This window comes from Triticum dicoccoides, chromosome 3A (genome assembly GCF_002162155.2).
Source record: "Triticum dicoccoides isolate Atlit2015 ecotype Zavitan chromosome 3A, WEW_v2.0, whole genome shotgun sequence".
Taxonomy (NCBI): domain Eukaryota; kingdom Viridiplantae; phylum Streptophyta; class Magnoliopsida; order Poales; family Poaceae; genus Triticum; species Triticum dicoccoides.
Genome location: NC_041384.1, coordinates 594,753,875 through 594,762,966, shown reverse-complemented (window position 1 = coordinate 594,762,966; position 9,092 = coordinate 594,753,875).

Below are 9,092 nucleotides of genomic sequence, written 5' to 3'. Positions count from 1 at the left end.
TCTTTGGCTATGTTATTTCAATAAGACATAATTGCTTGGTTGGTATGCTTGAAGTATTATTGTTTTATGTCAAATGATAGACTATTGCTTTGAATCACTCGTAACTTAATATTCATGCCATGATTAGATATGTCATCAAGATTATGCTAGGTAGCCTTCCACATCAAAAATTATCTTTTTTATCATTTACCTACTCGAGGGCGAGCAGGAATTAAGCTTGGGGCTGCTGATACGCCTCCATCGTATCTATAATTTTTGATTGTTCCATGCCAATATTCTACAACTTTCATATACCTTTGGCAACTTTTTATACTATTTTTGGGACTAACATATTGATCCAGTGCCAGTTCCTGTTTGTTGCATGTTTTTTTGTTTTGCAGAAAACCCATACCAAACGGAGTCCAAACGGAATAAAAACTGACAGAGATTTATTTTGGAATATTTATGAATTTTGGGAAGTGGAATCATCGCGAGACGGTGCCCGAGGGGGGCACGAGGTAGGGGGGCGCGCCCCAGGGTGTCAGGCGCGCCCCTGACCCTCGTGGCCACCTCGTAAGGCAGTTGGAGCCCTTCTTTCGCCGCAAGAAAGCTATTATCCGGATAGAGATCTTGTTAAAATTTCAGCCCAATCGGAGTTACGGATCTCCAGGAACATAAGAAACGGTGAAAGGGAAGAATCTGAGAACGCAGAAACAGAGAGAGACAGATCCAATCTCGGAGGGGCTCTCGCCCCTCCCTTGCCATGGAGGCCATGGACCAGAGGGAAAACCCTTCTCCCATCTAGGGAGGAGGTCAAGGAAGAAGAAGAAGGAGGGGGCTCTCTCCCCCTTGCTTCCGATGGCACCGGAGTGCCACCGGGGGCCATCATCATCACCGCGATCTTCACCAACACCTCCGCCATCTTCACCAACATCTCCATCACCTTCCCCCCTCTATCTACAGCAGTCCACTCTCCCGCAACCCGCAGTACCCTCTACTTGAACATGGTGCTTTATGCTTCATATTATTATCCAATGGTGTGTTGCCATCCTATGATGTCTGAGTAGATTTTCGTTGTCCTGTCGGTGGTTAATAAATTGCTATGATTGATTTAATTTGCTTGTGGTTATGTTGTTGTCCTTTGGTGCCCATAATATGATTGCGCGCATGGATCACACCCTAGGGTTAGTTGTATGTTGATAGGACTATGTATTGGAGGGCAAGAGTGACAGAAGCTTCAACCTAGCATAGAAATTGATGCATACGGGATTGAAGGGGGACCAATATATCTTAATGCTATGGTTGGTTTTTACCTTAATGAACGTTAGTAGTTGGGGATGCTTGCTAATAGTTCCAATCATAAGTGCATAGAATTCCAAGTCAGGGATGACATGCTAGCAGTGGCCTCTCCCACATAATACTTGTTATCAGTCTAGTAAGGTAGTCAATTGCTTAGGGGCAATTTCACAACTCCTACCACCACTTTTCCACACTCCCTATATTTACTTTATTGTTTCTTTATCTAAACAGCCCCTACTTTTTATTTACGTACTCTTTAGTATCTTGCAAACCTATCCAACAACACCTACAAAGTACTTCTAGTTTCATACTTGTTCTAGGTAAAGCTAACGTCCAGCGTGCGTCGAGTTGTATTGGTGGTCGATAGAACTTGAGGGAATATTTGTTATACCTTTAGCTCCTCGTTGGGTTCGACACTCTTACTTATCGAAAACTGTTGCGATCCCCTATACTTATGGGTTATCACATATCAGAACGCATAGCAGAAGCAGGTGTAGGTGTCGCAAACTTACTCATAATAGAAGGTGAATCAAGTGCAGAGCTAGATGGCAGTTCCTTACCTCCCCTCGTAGTTGAGGGATAGATCTTGGTTTTTGGATCTCTCAAGTTCTTCATAATGATAAGCGGATATATATCTCAAGTGACTCGAAGAATAGAGCTATGCTCCCCGGCAACGGCGCTAGAAAATAGTCTTGATAACCCACAAGTATAGGGGATCACAACAATTTTTGAGGGTAGAGTATTCAACCCAAATTTATTGATTTGACACAAGGGGAGCCAAAGAATACTCTCATGTATTAGCAGCTGAGTTGTCAATTCAACCACACTTGGAAACTTAATATCTGCAGCAAAGTGTTTAGTAGCAAAGTAATATGATAGTAGCGGTAACGGTAGCAAAAGGTAACAATAGTAAAAGTAATGTTTTTGGTATTTTGTAGTGATGATAGCAATAGCAACGGGAAAGTAAATAAGCGAAGAACAATATATGGGAAGCTCGTAGGCAATGGATCAGTGATGGAGAATTATGCCGGATGCGGTTCATCATGTAACAGTCATAACCTAGGGTGACACAGAACTAGCTCCAAATCATTGATATAATGTAGGCATGTATTCCGAATATAGTCATACGTGCTTATGGAAAAGAACTTGCATGACATCTTTTGTCCTACCCTCCCGTGGCAGCGGGGTCCTTATGGAAACTAAGGGATATTAAGGCCTCCTTTTAATAGAGTACCGGGACAAAGCATTAACACATAGTGAATACATGAACTCCTCAAACTACGGTCATCACCGGTAAGTATCCTGATTATTGTCACTTTGGGGTTAACGGATCATAACACATAATAGGTGACTATAGACTTGCAAGATAGTATCAAGAACACTCATATATTGATGAAAAAATAATAGGTTCAGATCTGAAATCATGGCACTCGGGCCCTAGTGACAAGCATTAAGCATAGCAAAGTCATAGCAACATCAATCTCAGAACATAGTGGACACTAGGGATCAAACCCTTACAAAACTAACTCGATTACATGATAGATCCCATCCAACCCATCACTGCCCAGCAAGCCTACGATGGAATTACTCACGCACGGCGGTGAGCATCATGAAATTGGTGATGGAGGATGGTTGATGATGACGATGGCGACAGATTCCCCTCTCCGGAGCCCCGAACGGACTCCAGATCAGCCCTCCCGAGAGGTTTTAGGGCTTGGCGATGGCTCTGTATTGTAAAACGTGATGATATCTTCTCCCTGATTTTTTTCTCCCCAAAACTCAATATATGGAGATGGAGTTGGAGTCGGAGACGCAACAGGGGGCCCACGAGGTAGGGGGCACGACCTAGGGGGGCAGGTGCGCCCCCACCCTCATGGCAAGGTTGTGGGCCCCCTGGCCTTCATCTTTTGCAAGTATTTTTCTTATTTTCTGAAAAGTGGCTCCGTGAAGTTTCAGGTCATTCCGAGAACGTTTGCTCCTGCACATAAATAACACCATGGTAATTCTGCTGAAAACAACGTCAGTCCGGGTTAGTTCCATTCACATCATGCAAGTTAGAGTCCAAAACAAGGGCAAAAGTGTTTGGAAAAGTAGATACGTTGGAGACGTATCAACAACCACCACCGCTTTGCATGTGGGCCAAACATATATATGTTGAATACCCAAAATGCACAACTTTTATGTGCCACATGCCTCAAAAACCGTAAACCATGCACCCACACAGAGCGAGGTTCATATCAAGCATACTACATATGATGGTCCCCTTCCCCCCTTCACCGCATACTATATGCTCCTGCCGTAATATATGTACAACCCAAAAGAATCCTCATTGATGGTGAAATTAGTTAACCTCTCCCGATGTAAGTCAAAGTGATGCATGCATGCATTCATCGACGATGGCCTCGTGGGCCCACAGATGGAAGCGTCACACATGAGTGTCGTAGCTAGGATATATATATATATATGCATGTGGCCCAAAAAGGTGTTGTGTGATGTTTGAATAACCAATTTCACAATTTTGATGTGGCACGTGCCTCGGTAACCAAAAATTCCCGACACTGAGTGACGTGTACTTGTTCACAGACGCATACGTATAGTATATATGCTAGTCCCCTCCCACCTCTTCGACACGTACTATATACCACCGTAAAACAAACAAAAAAGATTAAACCTTGCTGGTAAAATTAACCTCACTGCCGGCTGTTCGTCAAAGTGATGGATGATACGTCCATTTTGCATCATGCTTTTATATCGATATTTATTGCATTATGGGCTGTTATTACACATTATGTCACAATACTTATGCCTATTCTCTCTTATTTTACAAGGTTTACATAAAGAGGAAGAATGCCGGCAGCTGGGATTCTGGGCTGGAAAAGGAGCAAATATTAGAGACCTATTCTGCACAGCTCCAAAAGTCCTGAAACTTCACGGAAGACGTTTTCAGAATATATAAAAAATACTCAGTAGAAGAAATTCACCAGGGGGGCCACACCCTGCCCACGAGGGTGGGGGGCGCGCCCCCTACCTCGTGGGCCCCCTGGTGGCCCTCCGGTGGACATCTTCTGCTATATGAAGTCTTTCGATGGGAAAAACATCATAAGCCATCTTCTCGGACGAAACTCCGCTGCCACGAGGCGGAACCTTGGCGGAACCAATCTAGGGCTCTGGCGGAGCTATTCTGCCGGGGAAACTTCCCTCCCGGAGGGGGAAATCATCGCCATCTTCATCACCAACGCTCCTCTCATTGGGAGAGGGCAATCTCCATTAACATGTTCATCAGCACCATCTCCTCTCAAAACCCTAGTTCATCTCTTGTGTCCAATTCTTGTCTCCAAGTCCGGGATTGGTGCTAGTAGGTTGCTAGTAGTGTTAATTACTCCTTGTAGTAGATGCTAGTTGGTTTAATTGGTGGAAGATCATATGTTTTGATCCTATATGCATAATAGTACCCCTCTGATTATGAACATGTTTATGCTTTGTGAGTAGTTACTTTTGTTCCTGAGGACATGGGAGAAGTCTTGCTATTAGTAGTCATGTGAATTTGGTATTCGTTCGATATTTTGATGAGATGTATGTTGTCTCTCCTCTAGTGGTGTTATGTGAACGTCGACTACATGACACTTCACCATTGTTTGGGCCTAGAGGAAGGCATTGGGGAGTAATAAGTAGATGATGGGTTGCTAGAGTGACAGAAGCTTAAACCCTAGTTTATGCGTTGCTTCGTAAGGGGCTGATTTGGATCCATATGTTTCATGCTATGGTTAGGTTTACCTTAATACTTTTGTTGTAGTTGCGGATGCTTGCAATAGAGGTTAATCATAAGTGGGATGCTTGTCCAAGTAAGGGCAGTACCCAAGCACCAGTCCACCCACATACCAAATTATCAAAGTACCGAACGCGAATCATATGAGTGTGATGAAAACTAGGTTGACGATATTCCCATGTGTCCTCGGGAGCGCTTTTATTGTCGGGGGTTGGGTGCGACATATGCCAATGGATGGCTTATCATGGTGGGGGCGAGTACAACGTCGCTGGTGCCTGGAAACTGGATGAGGCGTAGACACGAACGCCGGCAAACTTTATCCAGGTTCGAGTCTCTCCTAGGAGATAACACCCCTAGTCCTGTTCTGCGGGGTCTCCGCATGATCACTAAGGCAAAAGTGGGTACAATGGTGCTCCTTGAGTTGTATCTGTGGGCAGGAGGAGACTAGGCCAGCTCTCCACCTTCTCTAAGGTCTGGTCTAGTTCTACTGGATCGGAACCCTTTGCATGGGTGCCCTGGGGGGTTTATATAGGCCTACCCCCCAAGGGTACAATGGTAAACCGACTGGGCGCAGGGCCCAGCCGTCAATCTCTTCGCTTGCCGGCCTCTCTGCCACCGGCTGGGGCCCACCGACTGGTGGGCCCCGCCGGCTGGTCTGGTACGGAGCCAACAAGCCGTACCTTTCGCTTTCGGGTCTTGCCGGCTGCCGATTACTGTAGCCGTGCTTCTAATGACGCAGGCTTGCTCATGGGGTCGTGGCTACAGCCCTGCTACCTGGCGGGCGATTACTGTAGCCACTCCCCGTCTCGTCTGGTTAATGGGGCGTGGGACCCGTGGGAGGGGCAGGCCGACTCCTGGGGGCCGGCTCCCTTCGGGTCCGACTGGTGGCGCTCTTGCCGTCTTCTGGACTCTCGCTGGCCGGTAGGGCCCATCATCTGTGGACCGTACCGACAGGCCATCATGGGTGCAGGACTCCGCCCCATGTTGCTGATGTCAGGGATGGCACGACAACAGTGCCTCGCCAGACGAAGATCTCCGCTGGTACGGCGCACTATGGCCTAGCCTTCCCATGAAAAGGGGAGGGAGTGGGCTTTACTGTGGCCACTCCCGTCCCATCCCCCCTTATGAGGGCATGGGCTTTGTCGGTGTCGTGGGCCGACTCCCCGTGGCCGGCTTCTCTGGGAGCCGCCAGGCGGGAGTCAGCCCGTCTTGACCTTGCCTCGAGGAGTCGGCCGCATGCGGGCTGTCGGCTGTTCCTTTAGCCGGCCTCTGGAAGGCGGCTCTCCATCCTGGTGTCTTGAGGGGCGTAGTCAGCCCCGATTTCTTGAAAGGTTCTAGGCCTCGGGTTAGTCTACCCGTGGCCCATTACTCCGACATTAGTCCCCGAAGCTGGTGAGGCGCCGCGGATGATCAGCCGAGGAGCCTCAGCAGTTTCTTTTTCCGAGTGCTTGAGGTGAGACCTCATTTGACTTCTATTGGGCCGACTGGTAGGAGTCGGAGTCGCCTGACCTTGACTTGTCCAAAAATGCTTTCGAATCCCCCAGCGGGAACTCAGTAGCATGTGAGCTAAGCTTCCTGACCGCCACCCACTTTGTGCCCGCCATGTGGCAACCAGTGGCCGGGCCAGCCCGCCTACCCTTCTGCGAGATGGGACATGTCTGCTGGCAGGGCCCGCCACTACCATGCCTCGGCATGCGAGCGGATCCGCTGCGGCCGTGGCGGGCGGTTGAGGTTCCCACAGAATTACCGCGCGCAGTAACTTTGCCCGATAAACATGGGGGGCGTGGAGTAGTGGGCGCAACAAATCCCACAACTGCCCCCTCGGCTTCGCAGCCCACTGGGCTATAAGTAGGGGGATGAGGGGAGACGGCGGATCACGCGTGTCCCACCTCCCCACAACTTCTTCTTCTTCTTCTTCTTCTTCTTCTCTCTCCACCGCACCTCAAGCTACGTCGAGCGCTGTGGCAGTCTACTCACGATGAGCTCTTCCTCCACTGTCACGCCCCCTACGGCGCATTCCGGCACCTGGGATGGTTCGGAGGTTCACGACGACCACGTCGATTTCCTCCGCAAGACGCGTCGGTTGCCCGGCGAGGACCTTGTGAGGGTCCGCCTTGCACGGAGGGGAGAGATCTCGCCAGCGCCGCAGGAGGGCGAGCGGGTCGTCTTCCGCTCGCACTGCCTGCGTGGCCGAGGCCTGCCGGCGAGCAACTTCTTCCGCTCCTTCCTTGAGTTCTACGGACTCCAACCTCACCACCTCACCCCCAACACGGTGGTGTTACTGTCCGCCTTCGTCACCCTATGCGAGGGCTTGTATGATCGAAAGTATGTCTAGAGGGGGGTGATTAGACTACTTGACCAAATAAAAACTTAACCTTTTCCCAATTTTAGTTCTTGGCAGATTTTAGCTATTGTAGGACAAGTCAAGCAATCATCACACAATTCAAGCAAGCATGCAAAGAGTATATTGGCAGCGGAAAGTAAAGCATGCAACTTGCAAGAATGTAAAGGGAAGGGTTTGGAGAATTCAAACGCAATTGGAGACACGGATGTTTTTCCCGTGGTTCGGATAGGTGGTGCTATCCTACATCCACGTTGATGGAGACTTCAACCCACGAAGGGTAACGGTCGCGCGAGTCCACGGAGGGCTCCACCCACGAAGGGTCCATGAAGTAGCAACCTTGTCTATCCCACCATGGCCATCGCCCACGAAGGACTTGCCTCACTAGCGGTAGATCTTCACGAAGTAGGCGATCTCATTGCCCTTACAAACTCCTTGGTTCAACTCCACAATCTTGTCGGAGGCTCCCAAGTGACACCTAGCCAATCTAGGAGACACCACTCTCTAAGAAGTAACAAATGGTGTGTTGATGATGAACTCCTTGCTCTTGTGCTTCAAATGATAGTCTCCCCAACACTCAACTCTCTCTCATAGGATTTGGATTTTGTGGAAAGAAGATTTGAGTGGAAAGCAACTTGGGGAAGGCTAGAGATCAAGATTCATATGGTAGGAATGGAATATCTTGGTCTCAACACATGAGTAGGTGGTTCTCTCTCAGAACATATGAGTTGGAATTGTGTATGTGTTCTGATGGCTCTCTCCATGAATGAAGAGGAGGTGGAGGGGTATATATAGCCTCCACACAAAATCCAACCGTTACACACAGTTTTCCAATCTCGGTGGGACCGAATCAACAAACTCGGTCGAACCGAAAAGGTAAACCTAGTGACCGTTAGAGATTTTCGGTGGGACTGACATGCAACTCGGTAGGACCGATATGGTTAGGGTTTGGGCATAACGTAATCTCGGTGAGACCGATTACACAAACTCGGTGATACCGAGTTTGGTAATAAGCTAACCAGAGAGTTGGTCAGGTAAACTCGGTGGGACCGATTTGCTCTTTCGGTGAGACCGAAAAGTTACAAAAAGGAAACAGACAGTTTATACTGCAATCTCAGTGGGACCGATTCGCTCTTTCGGTGAGACCGAAAAGTTACGAAAGGGAAACAGAGAGTTTGCAATCCCATCTCGGTGAGACCGAGATCCCTATCGGTAGAACCGAATTGCTAGCGTTTGGCAGTGGCTTATGACAAGTGAAACTCGGTGGCGCCGGATAGAAAGAATCGGTAGGACCGAGTTTGGCTTAGGGTTTATGTCATATGTGGATATGGGAAAGTAGTTGAGGGTTTTGGAGCATATCACTAAGCACATGAAGCAAGAGGCTCATTAAGCAACACCTCATCCCTCCTTGATAGTATTGGCTTTTCCTAAAGACTCAATGTGATCTTGGATCACTAAAATATAAAATAAAGAGTCTTGAGCTTTTGAGCTTGAGCCAATCCTTTGTCCTTAGCATTTTGAGGGTTCCACTTTCACATCCATGCCATGCCAATCATTGAGCTTTCCTGAAATAGTCATCTTGGAATAGCATTAGCTCAATGAGCTATATGTTGTTATGAATTACCAAAACCACCTAGGGATAGTTGCACTTTCAATCTCCCCCTTTTTGGTAATTGATGACAACATATAGATCAAAGCTTCGACAAA